General features: G+C 39.8%; 1 long non-coding RNA gene across 1 annotated transcript; it reads left to right on the top strand.

Annotated features, from left to right (window-relative positions):
• The first annotated feature begins 2,461 nt into the window (after positions 1-2,461).
• On the top strand, positions 2,462-21,125 carry LOC131737353 (uncharacterized). Its single transcript, XR_009328975.1, has 3 exons — positions 2,462-2,532; positions 16,998-17,040; positions 20,999-21,125. It is a non-coding gene; the product is annotated as an uncharacterized LOC131737353 (long non-coding RNA).
• The last annotated feature ends 3,129 nt before the right edge of the window (positions 21,126-24,254 follow it).

Raw genomic sequence — 24,254 nt, 5'->3', positions numbered from 1 at the left:
GGGAGCGGCAGGGGGGGGGTGCTCTTGAGGATCTCTCTGAGTGTCAAGCAAACTGATGGGATGGATAGGAGTGTTGGAGAAGGGACGGAGATGAGGCAGCAGAAATACTGAATTCCGGAGATGTAGGCTTTAATGGTAGTGGCGCGAATCGCGAAGAGAAGAGAATCCCTTGCATGGGCGATGGAAGCTAGAATCCGTTGTTCATTAAATCGGAATGGGATGTATTTTGTTTTGAGTGCAGAAAGTTGTAAATGTTTTCCCTCCAGTGGTAAATGAAGATTTGGTCGCTGGGGCTAAGGGTGTGGCCATGTAGTGATGAGCAGATTGCAGAAGGTTGGAGAGTGTTGTATTTAGTTAAATGGCAGATGTTGGTGTTGCAGAGTTTGATGAGGTCTGAGGTGGCAGCTGGAGCTGAACAAATATATGAAATTGACTGCTGAGTTGTTTCTGGAAACAAAGTCAGAAAGATGAGATGCCGACCATCTTGTGCTAGTTAATACGGGATCGATCAGCGGTTTGCTACCATCATGTCTGTTTGGAATGGAAAAGGCGAACTCATTCAGAGATTTGGGTTTCACAAATCCAGTCATTCTCCTAATAGTGGAACTCTTTAATTCATAAATCAAGACAGACTTCCAGTCTTGTACCATGTATTAAAGCTTGTAGTATCTGAGAGGATGAGCAGACATATGACTAAATTGCTGAGGAAGTCAAGCACGTCGTATATATTTATTTATTTATTTAATTTATTTTTTAGATCCGGTATTGGAGGAATGCTGAAGCGTTGGAAGCTCTGGAGTAGAGCAGTTGCAGATTTAAACAGTAAACTAAAGCAACTTTTGCATGCTGCAATAGTGAGCAGATCTGAAGAGAGAGCCGAGATTTGCTGTAATTAGGAGATATTAACAGTAGAGGCAAGATCTGCTGAACGGGAAGAGATCTGAGGGAGTAAATGATGGAATGCTGTCAGTCGTGTACAGTGGCCTGTTGTAGGAAATTGCAATTTGAGAGTTAAAGCGTTTTTAGATGATGTTGGAGATGGGGCTGCCTTTGGGCAGAGATGAAGAATACATAGATCTGATGCCACTGCAGAACCTGAGAGGATGAGAATGCGTTGCACTGAGGCTGCTGCAAAACCTATTGATTTGATCAGGAGCAGTCTATGAGTGTATTGTCTATTGCGGTGTAGGAGGACGCTTTGATTGAAATATTGATAATCGTAGGACACAGTTTCCGTATGTGACTGGTAACTCAAATTGAATTAAATGGACAAATGAAAGTTGTATTAAGTGCCTTGATGAAGTTGGGGGAAAATTAGGAAGTGCAAATCCGGGGAACAAGAAGGTTGCAGGAATGGCCTGATGCAGGTAAGCTGGAAATTAATGTGACGGTGGATTCTTAGCATCTCAGAAAGCTGATAAGCTTGGCTTCATGACCAGGTCCTCGAGGGAAGGGGTTTGGATTTAAAAAAATCAAGTTAATATATGTAGCAAAAAAGGGTGAGGCAGGAGGGGACTGAGAATCCCTCGGAGTGACAACAAACTGCAGGAATTGATAGAAAGTTTGGAATGTGCGAGATTCGCAGCGATAGCAAACCAGCTTAAATTATGTAGAGCTTGTGGTGTTATGCTGCCATCTAGAAGTTGTGATTGGAATTTAAACTATTGGCTTCAGTGAAGCAGGGTCGCATATATTTGGTTATTGCGATTAAAATCCTCTCTATGTAAAAAACATTTGCTTCAAAACAGTTAGTGATGATGTAAGTAAGTTAACGTAGGTCTAGAAGAGGAGCCTGCAGTATTTAGATGTCACAATTCAGCAAGTTGAACTCGCTCTCACGTTGCAAAAGCGCAGCAGCAGGAGTCAGAAGATTGCAGTACTGAGGCACAGGCTCACATTGCCTGTTAAAGCTGCCTGGTCGCCATGGCAACTTACCACTCCCAGTAGTCACTCAATGAGGCGTTGCCGTGGTAACCATGGTCTGTGAGGCGCCGGTGGGAAAGTGTTGCAGTACAGCAGTGTCGTTGGGGCCAGACTTTCTCATGAAAACGCAGACCTAGTTGAGTAATGACACTGCGCTTTGAACGGCGCTGTAACTGGGCTGGAGACTGGATGGAGCAGGAAAGGCTAACGTTGGAGCTCTTGAAGCCGAGAAATGCTGAATGAAAAGAAAGATCACCTGAGCAGGTAGGAAAATAGCTGATACTGTCTTAACAGCGCTGTGCAGATAAATGACCTGCAGTGAAAGGAGCGAGGTTTTATATATGGGCGTAGGGCGCAGGACACAGGAAGTAGTGCTAGGTTAATATAGGAAAAAGGGGGAAGATTGACGGGCGGAGCTGCTAAACGGAACTCCCGGCGCTGCCCTGGCCACGCCCCTTGATTGACGTGGCAAGCACTGCGCGAGGCTATTTAGAGATGACAAGAAATGAGCTGCCCCCTTCCACCCGGATGTGATTGAGCCAGCTGATCACTCGTCCCCAGGCGGAGCGCGGCTGAGGAAAGCTAGCGTGGACAGCATAGAGAAATGAGGTAAACAGGGAAAAAAGGCAGTGAAAACGCTCTCTACGGTGTCCCCCGAATTACGCAGAAAGGCTTATATATGCATACACACACACAAGGTATTCCATTGGTTTGTATATATTTGAAAAAAGCACTGACAAGTGACAACCCCATAAGCACTGTACTTTTTAACTATTAGAGGAAATATTTACAGAATACTTCAAAACTGCTGCTACAACCATGTTGCATGATTCATTTTTTATTAATAGCGTTATAATTTATTATACCAAATCACGTTTTTATTTACAATGAAGCAAACCTATACTGTGTTGCCCAAATGCTTATGTCAGCAAAAACATATATTATTATGTTTTCCCTTCCTTGTGAATAAAAATGTGATTTGGTATAATGTATAAATGAATCATGCAGCATGGTTACAGCTGCAGTTTTTAAGTATTGTGTAAATATTTTGTCTAATAATAGAATTCTATGCCGAACTTGACCATGTTTAAAAGCACAACCTTTAATTTTGTTTTAAATATGTTTCTGAAATCGGAGGGTAGTGGTGAGATGTAGGTGTTGTGTCAAGTTTAAACATTGCATACTCGCTAGTCAGTTTTATAAGGCGATATTTAGCTTAATAAGTAGATGCTGCTGCATCTACAGTACATTACATGCTGAGTGAGACTGCGTGGTGATTTCTCAGATATCTTTGAATAGTGTTAATGCTACTTTTGCCTCGGAGTTTTTTTTTTTGTTCTGTTCTCTGATTAAATAAATACCACAGTATATTTGCCAATATTTCTGTAATGCTTAGTGACAGAGATGGGGGAAAAATGATTGTTGAGTGGTTTAAATGCTATTTCAGTTGTATGTTGACATTTTTACCTACAGAAACGCTGTTTAGATAAGTGTTACTATTAAGGCGTAGTAATATTAATAGATCAGGTAAGTAAAGCCGGGCTTACACTGCACGATTTTTGCAATCGGGAGACGCAGCGCCACTCACACTAACCGATTGAGCTACGATTTCTCAGTGTAGATCAGGGATTGCAAGCTACACACACTACACGAGACATCTTGTCGCGGACTGCGCCTATTTTCATTGCAGAATCGTAGACATCATTCGGGAGAATCATGGACTCAAGCGAGGAGGCGATCGCTGTTGTCTGTGCATTGTTTTGCACAGAAAAAAAGAAGAAAACGTGTACCATGTGTGTATAATAGGACCGCGGATATTGCTAATTTCATACTCCGCAAATTCCAGCATGAGGATTTATACGTCAGGGCCATAGACTGCACACATGTTAAATATTGCGAAAACGTTTATAACAGTTATAACATTATAGCAATGTCAATATTTATTTCCTTGACGTCTGTGCTCTGAACCAAATCAAGTCGAGGTGCATCCAAATATATAAAATCTAATCTGTTCAAAAAGCGCAACACTCGCTCGTAGTACAAAATATTGATTAGATTAAAAGATTGTCGTGGGAGATTGGCCGTCAAGCGATCTTCATCAGAATACCAAATTCTGATGAATAATTTGAAGACTTTTAAACTAATAAATATTCTGTACTACGAGCGAGTGTTGCGCTTTCGAACAGACTAGAATACAACTTTAATTACTATTAATTGAATTAATAGTATTGCTACTGCAAGTTTGTCATAGGTTTAAATATGCAACAACGTAATCTACATTCTCTCTATTTCTCACACACACAGACGCGCACCCCTCCTCGTATTTTGATTAAATGAGCAATGCAAGCATAGTAGGGGGTTTGAAAGGGATATCGAATACGAGTGACTGTAGAAATTGATTGCCATGAGAGCACACACTACCACACACAGTATCTGCTTCGGCGTTAATAAGTTATAACAATTATTTACTTACCAGGTACCTGAAGTTGCAAAGCAATTTCCCTCCATCTTTGTTCCTTCCATGAGCGATCGTGATAGGAAATGTCACTTATGTCAAAGAGACACGGGTGTTCTTGCCACATCTCCACCATCCTTTCCTCAATTTCAAGGCTCCACACCTTGCGGGGCACAACCTTTCTCTTCGTCGCCATTGTTGCTAGCTTGTCCTATCGGCTACTGGCAGGATTCGTCAATAAATCGGCCCGTAGCCCCTCACACATTTCACAAATTGCTTTGTTGGGGACTAAAGTTTTCTGACATGTTAGAAATTTGTCGGGATGTCGTAAGAGCGTCGGGAGATCAAAGAAGCCATTATCGGGGCATCGTAGACCCTCTCACACTTACAGACAATTTTGTCCCCGACAACCTCATTTTGTCCCAGATTTTAAGAAATTAGTCGCCGACTCCTCAGCTCGTTGGGAATCAACAAAAATCGTGCAGTGTAAGCCCGGCTGAGGTCATAGCCGTGTGGTAAGACAATTATTACCGCAGTCATGTGATCTTGTTCAGCCAATCACACTTAATTTATCCAAACAATTTTATAAATATATGTATAATAGAGAGTGAATACATGCAAGTCTCTATTCCTAACGTGGTGAACTCGTTGGTTGCTGACCTTTAGACTTGCGAGTAAGTATAACACACTAGTCGCTATTGATCGCAGTGTGTCCTGGGCTTTGACTGGCAACATATCTCAATACACAAGTGGTCTTTAAAGCACAGTTTAAATAGAGACCAGTTTGTTTACTCAAAACAATAAAACTAGCCTGTGCCTTGGGAGTCCCCTTGAAAACCAAGAACATCAGAGGGGGTCCTTTTAAACAAATTGTCCTTTTGTTTACAATGGAGGTTTTCCTAGAGACATGTAGTCTAGTTTGAAAGCAGGCTTTCAAACTGTCCCCAATATATCAGAGGTTTTGTGAGAAAGATCCAGTTAGTTTTGGTTAAATCCTTATATAATTTAGACAATATATTTAAACATTAATACATTGTATACCATTTATACTTCACAAAATGTAGTGGATCTCCTTCCAGCAGCTGATGAGTTAATAATACTGACATCAGCATAAGACACAAACTTATCTCATCTAGAGAGCTTAGTTGAATGGTAAGACGTTGTCTTTGAATCATGTGGTTCGTGCCCAGCCCATGCCTTTACATTCATTTCAATAGGCTGGGATGCCAATCCATTACACATGCAAAACTAAAGCTTACTGATTTTTAAAATATGTATTGTATTTAACCTGTATTTACACTGTAGGTCATATTAAAAGGAAAATATCTTTTACCAGAGAGATATGTATGCAAAACAATTAAAACATATCTTTAAAAGGGCATCTTGTATCTTTTAGGAATGGACAGTTCAGCTTTTCTCCAGACAGCTTTAATAAAGCATACAGTAGTTATTATCAGTTGCCCATTCCAATTGGTCTCATAATAGTCCTACTTTTGTGAGTGGCATTAATTGCATGACTCTTGACCTTTTTTAATATAAGCATTTCTATCACAGTAATATGGATTTTTAAGTGTGTTAATGTAACAGTAGTATAGTGGTTTCACTAGATTTTCATTAGGCTGTTGCTGTCACTTTAAAAAGTCAGACAATTTTTTCCTCGCAAGGCTTCAGAGTAATGGACAGTACCATTATACAAGTAATGGGTAATGTGAATTGTATAACATACAGTGCAGTAATTATTTCTAAGGAAATAAACATTTTCTGACTTGAATTTTCTAATTATTATGGAGCTGTATGAGCAGTCTGTTTAGGAAAAAATAAATAAATAAACAAACAGCGGAACAATGACATTGAGTTATTTTGGTATAGTCCAAATGTAAGGAATGGTACTGAAACGCAATCGTTTTTCCTTTCCCGTCTCAGAGGCAGGTACGTTGTTTTGCTGTTGTCTATTAAATTGCATAAAAATCACTCAAAATGCACATTTGTTAACAAAGAAGGACAACATTATAAACGTAGTAACTTTGGGTAATGAAAAAGTATGTTGAGAGGATGTTTGGTGTTAATTAATGTTTTGCTAAAATAAAATAAAATAAAACGTTCGTAGCATGCTTAATAAAGAAAAATCCCTGAAAACTGTATATCACTTTGGACATATGAATCCGAATATTAGACAATAATATGAATGTGATAAAAATGTAAGTTGTGAAAATGTGTTTATTGTGACACAAAGAAAGTTTTAAAAGTTATTATTTTTGTCTCCCGTGGCCTACCCACATGTGCGTGTGAGTGCAGCCTTTTTCCACTACGTAACCTCCATTACAAAACCACTGTATAGCTATTCAATGTAAAGAAAAGAGAGACTGTTTAAATGCTGTTAAGTGTTGTATTTTTGTTGTTTGGGCTCTATATCTTGAGTAATTAGTTTCTTTTAATTACTGAATAGGTAGATGCAGATGCAGTAACCAGACTGAAATGCAATTTTCTTTTCATTTTCAATGCAGGTACAGCATTACAGTTTAATTATTTTTCACAAATTAAGCTAAATACGGTATTGGTTTTTGTAAATCTTGTATAACTGAATTTAAAATGCTATGTAGCATTAATGTTGCATATATTTTCTTATATACTTTTGATGGATGTGTGACAATGTAAAGTTAGTACAAAAACAAATGTTAAATTATGTTATGGTAGTTTCTTTTTGTTTTGTTTTGTTTTGCTTGTTCCCTTTCTTGTCTTTGAAGTCTCAGAGGAAGGTGGATGCAGATGCAGTAACCAGACTGAAATGCAATTTTCTTTTCATTTTCAATGCAGAATATAAAAACAAAGGCGATACTGAAAATGCATGTTTTTGTGTCATCATCGTTAAAAAAAAGAAACACAACGCAGAGTACAATAGTCAACAGGGTGAACAAAGTAGTCCTGTTACAACTGGTGCCGTGACTCGACAACTGGTCAGCGTGGAAAGCAGACCGCCGCCGTTGCTGCAAGCCTTTGTTACTGCATCGCGTCGCTGCTATGAAGTGCATTGGATCCACAGACTGGGAAGGACTCACTGGACTTTGTGGTAGCATAGAAGTTTCTGTGTATTTAAGTGCACTTTCTGTATTTATTTTATGTTCCTCTGTTGTTTTAAACATGTATAGGCAAGAGTTTAATGTAGGTAGGAGTAACACTACATGAATGTGGGGAGGGGGAGAGGAGTTCCTTTATTGGATGTGCCTCCACTAGAACAGGTTGTTGACACAAATGAATTCTGTTCCTCCACTCCTGTTAAAAGTGGTTTTGGAAGAGGGGGGATTTCTACTCCATACTCTGTCTCACCTCCGCAGTTTACCCCTTTGGTGTCTATTGAGGGTTCTCCATCTTGTGGATTGGTCTTTAGTGCTAAGGATGCATCAACACAGCAGTTTAGTGAGCTTATAAAACAGATTGGTGCAGAAATTGGGGAGTCCATCAAAGCAAGTTTAGCCCCCAGTTCTGCCACTGAGTCCACACCTGCTTTAGCTTTTAAGAGTAAACCCACTGCTGATTCTCCTGGTCAGTGTAGCTCGACCACGATTGATGCTTCCAAATTAAATTTAGTTTTGAAGTCTGATGTTAAGGAGCCACCTTATTTTAGGGGTGATGGCTCCGATAAGTATTCTGTGCAAGAATGGGAGGAAATAATGAAAGTTTACTTTCGGAAGAAAGGTTACACAGGGCATGAGCTAATTGAAGAGTTAGTGAGCAAACTTGTGGGGAAGGCTGGAGACGTAGTCAAAGTTTGGCTGCGCAATAATCCTGTATTAAACAGTTCTCATGATTCTGATGCTGTTTTTAACATCGTGAGACAGCATTTTAGTGAATCTATTTTTTCAAGTATGCCATTGGCCGACTTTTATGCTACTAAACCAAAACATAATGAAGGACCGTTAGATTATTGGATTAGGCTTAACAAGGCAGCAGAGGTGACTGAACAGTGTCTTAGAAGTCAGGGGAAAGTAATGGATAATCAGAGTTTGGAAATTGCTGTCATGTTCATTCGTAATTGTCCTGACAAAGAACTAGCTTATGTTTTCAAAAGTAAGTCACTGAATAAATGGACAGCTTGTGAGGTGCAAGAGAGGTTAGAGGAGTTTCACAGGGAACATAAAGCAGCTCCTAAAACCTTGTCTCAAAACACTTCAACTACAACTGACCACAATCAAAGGAGGGTGGGTTCTTCTGTTAATGAATGTAAACAATCTGATGTTTTGTTGCTTCCAGAACAAGTGTGTGATGCGGATTGTGCTATGTCTGAGGCAAATACTCTTGATAGAGTTATAGGCATGCTTGAACGTGCCTTGGGACACAATAATCAGGATGTGCGGAACTGCAAATCCTCATGTGAGCAAAAATTATGTCAAGTTAAGTGTGTAGCTAGTGAGGGGTTAGTTTGTAGTATTTGTAAGAGCACGGAACATACTACCATTTCACATTGTCGAGCGAATAGACTGTGTTTTAAATGTCATGGCTCAGGACACAGAAGGGCAAGTTGCCCCAGGCATATGGGTTTGCAGAATCAGGCTCCTGTGCAAGCTAATCAGACACAGGTGCAGGGAAACTAAGAAGCCTCCATTTGGAGGAGGGCAATTGCAGGCTTCATGTTAATTCCTCCACTTTTGATGTTGATTTGGAATCTGTGTATTCTTATTATTGTGAGACACTACCGAAAGGTAACAAGGTTGTTGTACAGAACACCATGAGAATTAATCAGAATGACAGTCTATTTTACACTACTGTTAAGGTTCAGGACTCGTTAGAATTCCAAGGGATGCTAGATAGTGGATCTGTGGCTACAACTCTGAGTGCTGAGGTTGTGCCTTGACTTAAGGAAGCAGGGTTGGTTAGCAATGATTTTCTAGCTCCTTCAAATGTTGTTCTGGTAGGATGTGGTGGGAAGCAAACAAGCCCTATTGGTATGTGTGAACTCAATTTGGAAGTGTATGGGTTTAAGTTCAGTGTGCCCATTTTAGTTGTTGAAGGGCAAGTTGATCAGCTCATTTTGGGTACTAATGTTATAAATCTAAATCTCTGATTAGACAGTTCAAGAGTAATGAGGGGTATTGGAGAGTGATAGGGAAACCTGATGCTGCAGACCCGAATGACAACAGCCAATTTCTACGTCTGTTGTCCAACCTGGAAAGGTGGAGGGGGGATTCAATTTCTGATAAAGTTGGTACAGTCAAATTAAAAAGGGCAGTAACTCTTCAACCCATGCAAGAACATCTCGTTTGGGGACGGTTACCACCAAAGTCTACTATATCTATGTGCAGTACTGTTATTATTGAACCAAGCATGTCTCGCTGTGTGCCTAGAAATATATTGGTAGGTCGTGTGGTCACGCCTCTTTGGGGGGATGGGTGGCTCCCTGTTAAGGTTATCAATCCCACTGCTAAACCGATTACCTTGCGCAGAAATGCTAAACTGGCTGATGTATATCCTTGCATTGCACTTGAAGGTTTCCACGAGGAGCAAGAGAGCTTGTCGGTTGCTGCAAGTTCATGTTATCAAAATGTGGGGAAACTGGGTAGTGTCAAAAATGGATGTAGTAGTAGCACACATGGCAGTCTAACTGCTCTAAGTACACTTAGCGCTCCGGTAATGGGAGGTAATAGCAGGTTGCCAGATCTAGGGTTGGGAGACTTGCCTATTGAGAGTTGTCAGGTCTCACCATTCTGGAAGACCAAGCTGGTGGATTTAATTGAGCGCTATGAGAGTATCTTTTCAAGACACCAGTTAGATTGTGGTGAGGCACGCGACTTTTGTCACCGAATTCGATTAACTGATGATCGTCCTTTTCTGTTGCCATATCGTAGATTGTCTCCAGCCCATTACCAAAAGCTGAAAGAAACTTTGGATGAGATGGAAGAGAAAGAGATAATCAGGAAGTCTTGTAGTGAATATGCTTCACCATTAGTTCTGGTGTGGAAAAAGAATGGTGATTTGAGAATATGTACTGACTTTAGGTGGCTCAATGCTCGTACTGTTAAGAATGCCCACCCTCTGCCTCACCAAGCTGATGTTCTTGCTTCCCTTGGAGGGAACGTTTTTTTAGCACAATGAACCTGACCTCGGGATACTACTATGTGCCTCTGTATGAGGAGGACAAGAAATACACAGCATTTACCACACCTCTTGGCCTACATGAATATAACCGTCTTCCGCAGGGTTTGTGCAACAGCCCTGCTACTTTCATGAGAATGATGTTGACTATCTTTGGTGACCAGAACTTTCAGAGTCTTCTCTGTTATTTGGACGATTTGTTGGTGTTTGCTAAGAATAAGGAGAAAGTCTACAGAGACTGGAAATGGTGTTCCGGCGTCTAAGGGACCATAATTTAAAGTTGGCTTCCAAAAAGTGTCATTTAATGCAAAGGTCTGTTAAATTCTTGGGCCACATTATTACTCAAGAGGGTGTAGCGAGTGATCCAGACAAAGTGAAGGCCATTGTGGAAGTCTCTGAGTTAGATTTAATGGAGTCTGACGGTGCAACACCATCGGCAAAGAAAGTCCGATCCTTTTTAGTCATGATTGTATATTATCAGCATTTTATTGAAAACTGCTCAGTTATAGCTAAACCGTTGTTTAATCTGACTGCAGGTCAAAAGAGACCCCGGAGAGGAAAAGGGGGGAAGCGTCCTGTTGTATGCAGACGACTTGTTCTTGAGGATTGGTCTCAGGAATGCAGGCAAGCATTTAGCCATCTCAAGACTGCCTTAGTTGACAATGTATTGTTGGCTCATCCTGATTTCACCAAGCCATTTTTGCTCTCTGTAGATGCATCCACGAGTGTTCTTGGTGCAGTTCTGTCACAAGTGCAGCCGAATTCTGACAGAGCTAGACCGATTGCCTTCGCTAGCAAATCACTGAATTATGCACAATCTAAATATCCTGCTCATCGACTTGAGTTTTTAGCTATGAAGTGGGCTATCGGTGATAAGTTCAGCCATTGGTTGAGAGGGCATCGGTTTACAGTGTGGACTGATAACAATCCACTAAAATACATACTGACGAAACCAAAGCTTGATGCATGTGAACAGAGGTGGGTGGCTAAATTTAGCGCCCTATGACTTGGACATTCAATACATTCCAGGTCCTAAAAATGTGGTGGCTGATGCTCTCAGTAGAGAACCGTTTGTCAACTCCAGAATTCTACATCACCTGACAAGAACACCATACAGAGCCTTACTAGAGGAGGCCAAAGGACTGGCTGTTGATGTGGTGCAAGACATGTTCCGTTGGTCCACTGAGATAACTGATGACCAAGTAGCCGGTGTTGAGGGACAGTCTGCAGTGACACAGAGGGTTCCAGTGTGTGTGAATAACCCAAGTAATTATTTGGAAGGTGGGCAAGTCTCACGTCAGGATGTTTCTGCGGTGCTGAATGCGCATAGTCACTGGAACACTGGTGCGAATGTCCGGGCAGTTTCACATGTTCAGCAGTTACAAAGTTGGACATCATTGGGACAGAGCCCGCTCCCTGTGCTCTCCCATCAGGAGTTGTATGACAAGCAATGTCAGGACACTGCATTAGATAGGGTCAGATATTTTGTGGAAAGACACCGTAGACCGTCTAGACGGGAACGTGTTTATGAGTCTAAGGAAACTTTGAGAACCTTGAGACAATGGGGGAAACTGACTACTCGCTTAGGAGTACTGTACCGGGTGTCTAAGAACCCTGTAACTAAAAATAAATCTTTCCAGTATGTGGTTCCTTCTGCATTGAAGGGAATGGTGTTGTAGGGAGTACACGATGAAGCTGGTCACCAGGGGCAACAACGGACTGTGTGGCTAACTAGACGTTAAAAAACTAGCGTTTTTACTGGGACACGCTCGAGCGGGATGTTAAAGAGTATGTTCAACACTGCAAGAGGTGTGTTGTTAGTAAAGCACCTGAACCTGAAGCGAAAGCTTCTCTGGTGTCAGTTGTTACATCAGCGCCATTGGAGATAGTTTGCATTGATTTTTGGACTGCCGAGGATGCCAATAACAAGTCTATTGATGTGTTGGTAGTAACTGACCATTTTACAAAGCTTGCTAATGCTTATCCATGTCCTAATCAATCTGCTAAAACTGTGGCACGTGTGTTGTGGAATAATTTTTTTTGTGTTTATGGGTTTCCGGGATGCATACATTCCGACCAGGGCGCAAATTTTGAAAGTCGGTTAATTGCTGAGATGTTGAAAGTGGCAGGGGTTGAGAAGTCTCGCACCACCCCTTATCATCCCATGGGTAATGGGCATGTAGAACGCTTTAATCGCACTTTGGGCAACATGGTTCGTGCTTTACCCCCTAGATCTAAAACTAAGTGGCCACAAATGTTGAAGTCTAACGTTTGCATATAACTGTACGATCCATGAAACAACTGGATTTCCCCCATTCTTTCTGATGTTTGGCAGGACGCCACGGTTGCCAGTTGACATTATGTTTGACTGTGTTTTACTAGATGAAGATGTTGTGGCTCTGGATGCCTATGTGAAGTCACTGAGAGAGGTGTTGAAAGAGGCAATACTCCTGGCACAACAACATGCCGAAAAACAACAGAAGCATCATGCAGACTTTTACAATTGGAAATCAAAGGGCCAATCTGTGGAAGTCGGAGACAGAGTTTTGTTGGCCAACAAGGAGGAACGGGGCAAAAAGAAACTGGCTGATCGCTGGGAGAGTACAGTGTTCCTTGTAGTGAGCAAAAATGCTGCTTTGCATACTTACAGTATTCAAAATACTAGAACAGGAGTTGTTAAGACGGTTCATAGAAATTTAATTATGCCTGTGAATTTTCGGCCTTTGCCAACCTGTAATGAATCGGATGAACAGATGTCTGATTCTGAGGGAAGCCGATGTACCGAGTCATCTGTGCAGGCAAGTGAATCTGAAGGGACGGAAGAAAGAACTGCTGTGTGGATTGCAGGACTGCCAAAGACACTTTCTGAGGTTGCAGAGGAGAACCAGGATGGAGGTCAATCCTCACATGATGTTGCCGAGCTGAGTTCTCTGAGAAAAGACCTAGCATCAAGTGAGAGGGGGAACTGCTTGCCTTGTCAGACGAGTGTAGATGAGGAATACATGGAGGAAGAGCTTCCAATGGATGCATCCCATTTGGATTTGACCAGTGAAGTAGAAGAGCCTCAGGATTCGTTGCATATATTGGACACAGATTCTATAAATCGTAGTAGTGTGGGTGCATCGTCTCTGTGTATAAACCATGGGGTAGCTGATGAGGGGGTTAGGAATGGTTCAGTAGCATCGTCCTCTAAAGCTTCTTTTAATAATGGTGTCACTATGGTTGATAACATCTCGGACACTAGGAGTGGGGATGTCATTCGTACCAGATTCGGTAGAATAATTAGACCGGTTGATAGACTGATTCAGACTATGTCTAGCCAAAGGATATGGAAGACTATCAAAGCATAGATGCACATTATTTAGAGTGATCATTCTAGTAGTAAGTCGATGATTTCTGGTCTCATTTTCCTCTTAAAAAAAAAAAAAAAAATATATATATATATATATATATATATATATATTATTTTTGTTATGGATCACTAAATTTCTTTAAGTAAATATTGTCTTTTAAATAGGACAATGCCAGATAAACACGGGTTGCGAATTGTATGTACGAATATGTATATGGCATATTTTTCTATGGGTGTTTTGGGGACTAGCTACCCCCTTTTCACTGTAATCCTTATTTAGGATAGCCCTTTGGCTGAAGTAACTTATAATGGAGTTACAATTATTTTTTTCGCACTGCGTTAGTTTAGAGACTATATGTTTTTCATTGATTCATGTAATTACTTGGGGTGAAATGTTTTCACAGTGTTTTTTATTTTGGGTTTTCTTTTGTTTTTTGTTTTTTTTCTCTGTCACACATGCCCTGCATCTTTACTATCTCTGCATTAATACTTTGAAAAAAAAATAAAAGAAATATGTTTTGGTTTGGTTATGGTTTGGAGGGTTCTATAGTGTAGAACTTCTACCCCAATGAATAATCTAGTGAAAGTCAGTGGGGGTGAGTGTAACAGTAGTATAGTGGTTTCACTAGATTTTCATTAGGCTGTTGCTGTCACTTTAAAAAGTCAGACAATTTTTTCCTCGCAAGGCTTCAGAGTAATGGACAGTACCATTATACAAGTAATGGGTAATGTGAATTGTATAACATACAGTGCAGTAATTATTTCTAAGGAAATAAACATTTTCTGACTTGAATTTTCTAATTATTATGGAGCTGTATGAGCAGTCTGTTTAGGAAAAAATAAATAAATAAACAAACAGCGGAACAATGACATTGAGTTATTTTGGTATAGTCCAAATGTAAGGAATGGTACTGAAACGCAATCGTTTTTCCTTTCCCGTCTCAGAGGCAGGTACGTTGTTTTGCTGTTGTCTATTAAATTGCATAAAAATCACTCAAAATGCACATTTGTTAACAAAGAAGGACAACATTATAAACGTAATATCTTTGGGTAATGAAAAAGTATGTTGAGAGGATGTTTGGTGTTAATTAATGTTTTGCTAAAATAAAATTAAATAAAAAGTTTGTAGCATGCTTAATAAAATCCCTGAAAACTGTATATCACTTTGGACATATGAATCAGAATATTATTCAATAATATGAATGTGATAAAAATGTAAGTTGTAAAAATGTGTTTATTGTGACGCAAAGAAAGTTTTAAAAGTTATTATTTTTGTCTCCCGTGGCCTACCCACATGTGCGTGTGAATGCAGCCTCTTTCCACTACGTAACCTCCATTACGAAACCACTGTATAGCTATTCAATGTAAAGAAAACAGAGACTGTTTAAATGCTGTTAAGTGTTGTATTTTTGTTGTTTGGGCTCTATATCTTGAGTAATTAGTTTCTTTTAATTACTGAATAGGTAGATGCAGATGCAGTAACCAGACTGAAATGCAATTTTCTTTTCATTTTCAATGCAGGTACAGCATTACAGTTTATTTATTTTTCACAAATTAAGCTAAATACGGTAATGGTTTTTGTAAATCTTGTATAACTGAATTTAAAATGCTATGTAGCATTAATGTTGCATATATTTTCTTATATACTTTTGATGGATGTGTGACAATGTAAAGTTAGTACAAAAACAAATGTTAAATTATGTTATGGTAGTTTCTTTTTGTTTTGTTTTGTTTTGCTTGTTCCCTTTCTTGTCTTTGAAGTCTCAGAGGAAGGTGGATGCAGATGCAGTAACCAGACTGAAATGCAATTTTCTTTTCATTTTCAATGCAGAATAAAAACAAAGGCGATACTGAAAACGCATGTTTTTGTGTCATCATCGTTAAAAAAAAGAAACACAACGCAGAGTACAATAGTCAACAGGGTGAACAAAGTAGTCCTGTTACATTAAGATGATAAAATATGCATAACATGTTCCCCCCACTAGAACAGTTACTTTCAGTGTTGTACTTTAACATACCTTTGCTGTGTCCCCTGTGGTCCATATTGTAGTTATTTTTTATTTTTAAACATATTGCTGAAGTTTTCTGTTCCTGTATGGTAACGTTATTGTGTTTGTTTTTCCTTTCTGATAAACTTGTACCTATGGGGGGCTCCTGAGTGGTGCATCCAATAAAGGCACTTTGCATGGAGTGCAGGATGCACCCTATAGCCTGGAGATCACTGGTTCGAGTCCAGGCTATTCCACTGCCAACCGTGGACAGGAGTTCCCACAAGGTTGCACACAATTGGCCGAGCGCCGCCCAATGGTCAGCCAGGGTGTCCTCGGCTCACTGCGCACCAGCGACCCGTGTAGACTGGCCGGGCGCCTGCAGACCTGCCCAGAGCTGTGTGGTCCTCCAACGCTGTAGCTCTGAAGTGGCTGCATGGCAGGCCTGCAGAGTGAAAAGAAGCAGACAGCTGACGGCACACATTTCAGAGGACGCGTTGGGGAGAAAATTTGAAAAAATAATTGCTGTTTCCAAATTTTAAAAAAAAAATAACAAAAATTGTACCTATGGCAATTTGTATTAAAGAACTTTAAAAAATGCAGCCCAACATTTTAAATAAACAAATATAAATATTTGAAGAGCAATACAAATTTAATAATGTTAAATACTACAGATATAAAGAATCATACCTTAAAACAAAATATAAAAACGGGTGTGTCAGCATAGGTTCCTGCAGTGGGACCTCCCTGTATAGTGGAAGCTGGGCTGCAGAAAATAATGTACTGAAAGATAGACCAGGGGCCTATTGCACAAAAGTGGTTTAAAGAGCTGTCCTGATAACTTCCAGGTTTAATTGTGAAAGTCAGGCTTAGTCTATTGCACAAAACAAGATAATAACTCAGGCTTAAATCCATGGTAATTTATCACGACTAAACTAACCTGCTTCAGAGCAGGTTAACAAAGATGAATCCAGACTTTTAAAACGGAAAAAAAGCCCTTACTCATATACAGGTACTCTGCATAGGTCTAAGATTTATGCCACCCTGGCTTTATTGGCAGTGGCGGTTTTTTGTTTTTTTGTTTTGTTTTTTTTTTGTTAAAAAAAAACAAAAAAAACTTTTAACATTATCATACATTGAAACTAAGATGTGTTGCTGAGAAGCAGTAAAAAAAAAGTCTCAATTTTTTCAGGTAACAGAAGGGAGACCACTTCAAAACAAAGGCAACAACTCAGGTAAGACAGCTATTAAATGTATTTATCTTAATGCTAGAAGTCAGAGAAACAAAATGTTAGAAGTTGAAGCTACTGCACTAACAAGTAACTACAATGTGATAGGTGTTACAGATACTTGGTTGTCTGAGAGTGATGGAGACAAACATACTATTAGTGGGTACACACTGTATAGGAAAGACAGGCAGGACAGAAGAGGTGGAGGGGTAGCGCTATACATAAGAAATAGTCTTGAAGCCCAGGTTTTAAATCAGGACAAAGAAAACAACGCCGAATCAATATGGGTCCGAATAATGGACAAAAAAGGGCATAATAATAGGAGCATGCTATAGACAAATTCAGACACTGAGCAAAGTAATGTGTTATACAATGACATTAGAAATGTGTGTAGAAAAGGAGAAGCCATGCTAATGGGGGATTTCAACTTCCCCCATATAAAATGGGAAAACCCGGTGGGGAGCACGACGGACGAAATTGAAATGGTGGAAATGACAAATGACTGCTTCCTAACGGAATTTGTCAAGGCACCGATTAGAGGGGAGGAATGCCTTGATTTAGTCTTTTCAAATAATGAAGACAGAATAACTAAAACAGGTCAGAGAGCCATTGGCAAACTCAGACCACAACATGGTCTCATTTGAAGTGATTTTTAAAACCCCAAAAGTAATGACTAAAGCTAAGGTTTACAATTTTAGAAAAGCAAACTATGAAGATATGAAACAGAGACTAACAGAAGTAGATTGGAGTAAAGTAGAGCAAACATCCACAGAAAAAGGATGGCTGTTTTTTAAAAATGTAGTACTAGAGGTGCAAAACAATTACATCCCAAAGGTAGACAAATCTAAATCTAAAACAAAATGGCCAAAATGGTTTAATAGATCAATTAAAAAAAATATTCAGCGAAAAAAGGCACTTTACAGAGCATTTAAAAAGGGACCAAACACAAGTCAAAAAGGAAGTTAGAAGGGCTAAGAGAGATAGAAATCAATATTGCTAAGGGGGCTAAAACCAATTCCAAAATGTTTTTCCAATATTATAACAGCAAGAGAACATTCAAAGAGGAGGTTAAATGTCTAAGAGACATAAATGGCAAAATCATAGACAAAGAAAAAGAAATAGCAAATATATTAAATGATTACTTTTCACAGGTTTTTACAAAGGAGGACACGGACAACATGCCCCACATGTCGACCTGTTCCTATCCAGTTTTAAATAACTTTAGCATAACAGAGGCAGAAGTGTCAAATCGACTAGGAGATCTTAAAATAAACAAATCCCCTGGGCCGGATCCTCCCAATAGTACTCCCAATAGTACTCAAAGAAATGAAAGAAGTTATTTACAAACCGCTAACCAAGATCATGCAACAGTCTCTTGACATGGGTTGTACCGACAGACTGGAAATTTGCAAATGTAATACCGATCCACAAAAAGGGATACAAAACCAAACCAGGTAACTACAGACCAATAAGCCTGACTTCTATTATATGTAAACTTATGGAAACTATAATAAGATCCAAAATGGAAAATTACCTATATGGTAACAATATCCTGGGAGACAGTCAGAATGGAAAGGGAGATCATGTCTAACTAACCTGCTTGATTTTTTTGAGGACGCAACATCGACAATGGATAATTGCACAGCATACAACATGGTTTATTTAGATTTCCAGAAAGCTGTGGTACACCACTGCTTTTGACAACGTCCTGCATAAAAGATTAATTCTCAAACTGAACGCAGTAAGGATTCAAGGAAATGCATACACATGGATTAGGGAGTGGTTAACATGTAGAAAACAGAAAGTACTGATTAAAGGAGAAACCTCAAAATGGAGCGAGGTAACCGGTGGTGTACCACAGGGATCAGTATTAGGTCCTCTGCTATTCCTAATCTACATTAATGATTTAGATTCTGGTACAGTAAGCAAACTTGTTAAATTTGCAAACGACACAGAAATAGGAGGAGTGGCAAACACTGTTGCAGCAGCAAAGGTCATTCAAAATGATCTAGACAGCATTCAGAATTGGGCAGACACATGGCAAATGAAATTTAATAGAGAAAAGTGTAAAGTACTGCACACAGGCAATAAAAATGTGCATTATAAATATCATATGGGAGATACTGAAATTGAAGAAGGAATCTATGAAAAAAACCTAGGAGTTTATGTTGACTCAGAAATGTCTTCATCTAGACAATGTGGGGAAGCTATAAAAAAGGCCAACAGGATGCTCGGATATATTGCGAGAAGTGTTGAATTTAAATCAAGGGAAGTAATGTTAAAACTTTACAATGCATTAGTAAGACCTCACCTAGAATACTGTGTTCAGTTCTGGTCACCTCGTTACAAAAAGGATATTGCTGCTCTAGAAAGAGTGCAAAGAAGAGCAACCAGAATTATCCCGGGTTTAAAAGGCATGTCGTATGCAGACAGGCTAAAAGAATTGAATCTATTCAGTCTTGAACAAAGAAGACTACACGGCGATTTGATTCAAACATTCAAAATCCTAAAAGGTATAGACAATGTCGACTCAGGGGACTTTTTTGACCTGAAAAAAGAAACAAGGACCAGGGGCCACAAATGGAGATTAGATAAAGGGGCATTCAGAACAGAAAATAGGAGGCACTTTTTTACACAGTGAATTGTGAGTGTCTGGAACCAACTCCCCAGTAATGTTGTTGAAGCTGACACCCTGGGATCCTTCAAGAAGCTGCTTGATGAGATTCTGGGATCAGTAAGCTACTAACAACCAAACGAGCAAGATGGGCTGATGGGCTGAATGGCCTCCTCTCATTTGTAAACTTTCTTATCTTCTTATGTTCTTCTTAACACACTCAAACAGTTGGTTTCACGCACATAGATAGAAACATTAACCCGGCTTGAGTTATCTAGATTAATTTAAATGCAGTCTACTTTCTTGCAACAGAGTTAGCTGCTAAGTTATATCCTGCTAACTCAAACCATATAACTTAAACTAAACCTGGCTTTTTTAAACCACTTTTGTGCAATCGGCCTCTGGACCAATTCAATTTGTCAAATGGTTTGAACTTGAAAGGGCAGCACGGTGGCGTAGTGGTTAGCACTGCTGCCTCACAGCGCCAGGGTCCTAGGTTCGAATCCAGCCTAGGGTACTGTCTGTGTGGAGTTCTCCCCGTGTTCGTGTGGGTTTTCTCCGGGTACTCCGGTTTCCTCCCACAGTCCAAAGACGTGCTGTCCAGGTTGATTGGCCACTCTAAATTGCGCTGTGTGTGTGGTGCCCTGCGATGGACTGGCATCCCATCCAGGGTGTAGTCTCGCCTTGCACCCTGTGTATGCCGGGTTAGGCTCGGTCTCACCGCGACCCTGTACAGGAGTAAGTGGTTAATGGTAATGGATGGATGGTTTGAACTTGAGAACTCTGAATGTCAACATTCAGTTTGTTTGAGTGTGAACCACTATAGTCTTTTTATGTTCAGTAGGTTTTTAGGAGGGACAATGTCAGTATAGAAAATATACTAACATGAATGATAATGGCATTTCACCACTTTCAGTTTGAGTCGTTCCTTAAGTGGCATTTCACTGCGCTCACTAGCGACTTCTATGTGCATCAAGGCACAGTCACTGTGGTGAAACAACTTTGTGTCAACATTACAATACAGAATACCGCTTCATTATAAAAAACATCATTATAAAAATAAAATGTGTTATCACTATGAGTTAGCAATACCAATATTCTTCACTCTTGATTTGCTTACATTTTATATCTGCATGACGATCATTTTCCATACAATAGCTGTATCTGGGTATTGCAGATAAAATCTTAGGCCTCTGGCACACATTATTTGGCAATGGTGTCAGCCGTTTTAAGGATATTTCAAATCACACTTTAAAAATTAACCCAATACTCGCCGAAGTAAAATAATGCGTTTAGGAGGTTTGCACAGTTATTGTAAACAGCAAATACATTTTTTTTTTTTTTCTGCAGGGATCCAAGATTAACACATCCTCCGATCTGTGACGAGCGAATTCAGGATTTGCACAGGTGAAACTGAAAAGTCAAACTGGAAATTTACAGTCTACCCGTCTAGAGAAGCAGGCTAAAAGGAAATCATGTGTCATTTGTTGTAAATATTTGTTGCAAAACTAGTAAATCTAAAGAAAAAAAATATGGCCGGGTGGAAGTTCTCTCTATCTCTAATAGTTTATTTTTATCAATGTTAACACAGTGTCCCTTGTTGGGTTATACTCGGCATTGTGATGTCCTCTGTGAAGTCCCTCTGGTGCCTATTGTTGATCAGCATCACTTCCAACCCTGCTTGATTTATTAGGGAAAGTGTACATGGTCAGAGATATTTACTCCCTAGCGAGCCTGCTGTCACTGAAAACCTCACTGAAATGTGAGACATAGGCAAAAAGCACAGGTTAAACCAAACACTCTTACAATGTTTGAGCTTTATAGAATGAAAACAAAATCAAAGACCTAGACACCAACTGGGGCATTCCAAATGATCAACTACAGGGTTATTATCCTATCTTACCCACCAACATATTTCTAGTCAATCAGTTTGCTTCAGTGCAGTAGATTACTGTATGTCAGCATTTTGTATGATCCGTAACAACACAAAGTGAGGCACAGTACCTGAAATTATGCTTTCTGTCCACCTGTCCTTCACAATCTCTATATCACAAACAAGTGTCATGGTGGTCACAGGTAAACTTACAAGGATTAGGAAACCTTTGACCTCCAAAGTCATGAAATACTAAGTCAATCCTCAAGAACAGGTGATTCAATATGAAAAAAAAAACTGTTAAACAGTTAAAGGTTAGTTTTGGTGCCAACTTGGTTCTATTGGGATGGAAATGGGTCATGAAAGCCATAAGAAATAAGCCAATGTAGTGTTCATCTTTCGCAAAGCAGGAGTTGAACCGATGATCTGATTTGGATAAAAAAAAAATGGTTCAAATGCACAGTTAGGTATGAACTTGGGTCATATTTCATAGAAATTCATTAGATTTACAAGGCACGGTGTAGAGTCTATCACAAAGTTGTCAGATGCTGGAATACATTATTCCAGTTTATGTAGCCATTTGTTCAGTAGTTTCTGCTTAAACTTATGACTGTTTTCTTGGAACAGCACCTCAAAATGTCCAATCTTGCCTCAGTCGGCCCCAGTCTCTCTTATTAAAGGTATAGACTTCTTTGGTCGCTGTCTGCTTAACCTCTTTTACTCCCTATTATTTCCCTCTATAATGATGTAACCTACTGTACATGCAAAATGAAAACATTTAAATTCTATTATTGCATGTTATTAACTTACCCACCAACTGGTCTCTCAAAAATGATGTTGAACTCAGCTATCAGCCTGCTGTCGGTGGTGTTCAACAAAAAGTTACAAGTTACATGATGTTAATTAAGTCTGTTATGTGTGAACAGAAAGGCTTGAAAGAGGATAGTCAATTAAGATATTTACATATCTACAAAAATCTACGTAATGCTGCAGCAAAGGAGACAGGGCTGAAACCCACCAACCTACCCACAAAAACTCAGGATACCAGCAGCAGCCTGCTGCGAAGGTTGTCAGGTGTGACTGTGGATGCTGGCTGGTGCTAAAATAATGATTTTATTATCTACTGTGGGTCAGCGCACCTCTGCCAACCACTCTTAGATTAGAGAAGCAGGAGGGGGAGTCTTTCACACAGGTGACAAACAGCTTACTGTGGAAGTAATTGTATATTAAACTAATCAATGGCAGGCAGAGAAGTAGAGGGAAAGCTACAGTGCTTTAACAAGCCATCTCTTGTCACTTGGTTGTGTGCTCTTGCTCTGTCCCATTTGACTCTTGGCGTAATCTACATTTCAGATGATTACGTTCGGAAATTGAAGTGGTAGTGACAAGGATAAACTAAGCTTGTTAAAGTAATAGCTGCACTAATGCCCAAATATGTGACCCCTCCCCCCCCACCCCAATACGCATAGCAACCACTACCAGCCCATGAAACAGGCAACCCAAAGAGCTGACAGCAACCCACCTCCCCCTCCCTCGATCTCCCTCCCCCCTGGGTTTGTCCTCTACCGCTGCCACATGATGAATGGCCCTGTCGAGCAAATTCATCCGGGGCCCAATTAAAATGGGCAGGAATGAACTAGAGCTGTCAACTGAGGAAAAAACGAACACACACATACGCTCTCCCTCTCTTTACCGCACACACACACACACATACAAAGTCAAGAAAGCTTGGAGGCAGCGAAGTCATTCTGTCAGAAAATAGCCATTTAATGCTTTGCCGAGCTCACGACAGATATGTCATCCAAGGGAAGCGCTAGTGGAGTCCCAGGGTATTTCATTTATTAATTATCAGCTACAAGGGGGGATTGGAGAGGCTTCTCACAGGCACTGTCTGTCGGCACCCCTCCTGTCAGAGCTACTCATTTAAGCTGTGGAAGTGTACTGTAAATAGGGGGGAAAAGTTTGCCATTTATAAAAGATAAAAAATAAATGATCTTATACTTTTAATATATATTTGTGTGCGAGTGTGGGGGAGACAGTAGTAACACGTCCATAAGTAACAGACTCCAGTGCAATCCTGTTTAGACTTCATAGCTACTGACTCACTGTATGTGGTCAGTACCACCAAAACTCCATCTGCTTGTTGAATGTTATAGATCCCTGTGACAGGGTAGCGTCACGGCCCAAGCTGTTACTGGCAGGAAAGAGACCCAGAGAAGAAAGCTGCAGTTTATTTAACAAAACAAACACAAAACAGGAACAAAATAAACACGGCACATGGGCCAAAATAAAAGTTTCAAATAAAACAACAAAACACTTGCTGGCTGGGCATAAGCCTTCACTTCAAAGTTACAAAACAACACACAAATTACAACTCACTCACTCAGTCACTCACCCCACATGCCTGTTAAAATCACTCTGTGAGACGCTGTGAGAAAGTTTGCATACAGTAGGTGCTGTTAGTTCCGTATTAGGAAGCCGGTGCTTGGCGGTTGAAAGGTTAATTGAACTGCACATTTATGGGGTTACTATTCCCTCTAAACATACTTAAAATTAACAAATAATAAGAATGAACAAAAATGTGAGTCTGCATCATTTATATTCTAGGTCTATGTTTATTCTAGGTTGGTATCATTTTTGTTATACTGTATTAGCATTTTCAATCATCATGAATTCGGTTCTATTCATTTAACTTTCAGCATCAGTTATTTTTGTAACTATAAATTTCTGAAA

The sequence above is a fragment of the Acipenser ruthenus genome, chromosome 1, assembly GCF_902713425.1.
Source record: "Acipenser ruthenus chromosome 1, fAciRut3.2 maternal haplotype, whole genome shotgun sequence".
Lineage (NCBI taxonomy): Eukaryota > Metazoa > Chordata > Actinopteri > Acipenseriformes > Acipenseridae > Acipenser > Acipenser ruthenus.
Note: the sequence above shows the minus strand (reverse complement) of the source record. Positions and strands in the feature narration are given on the sequence as shown.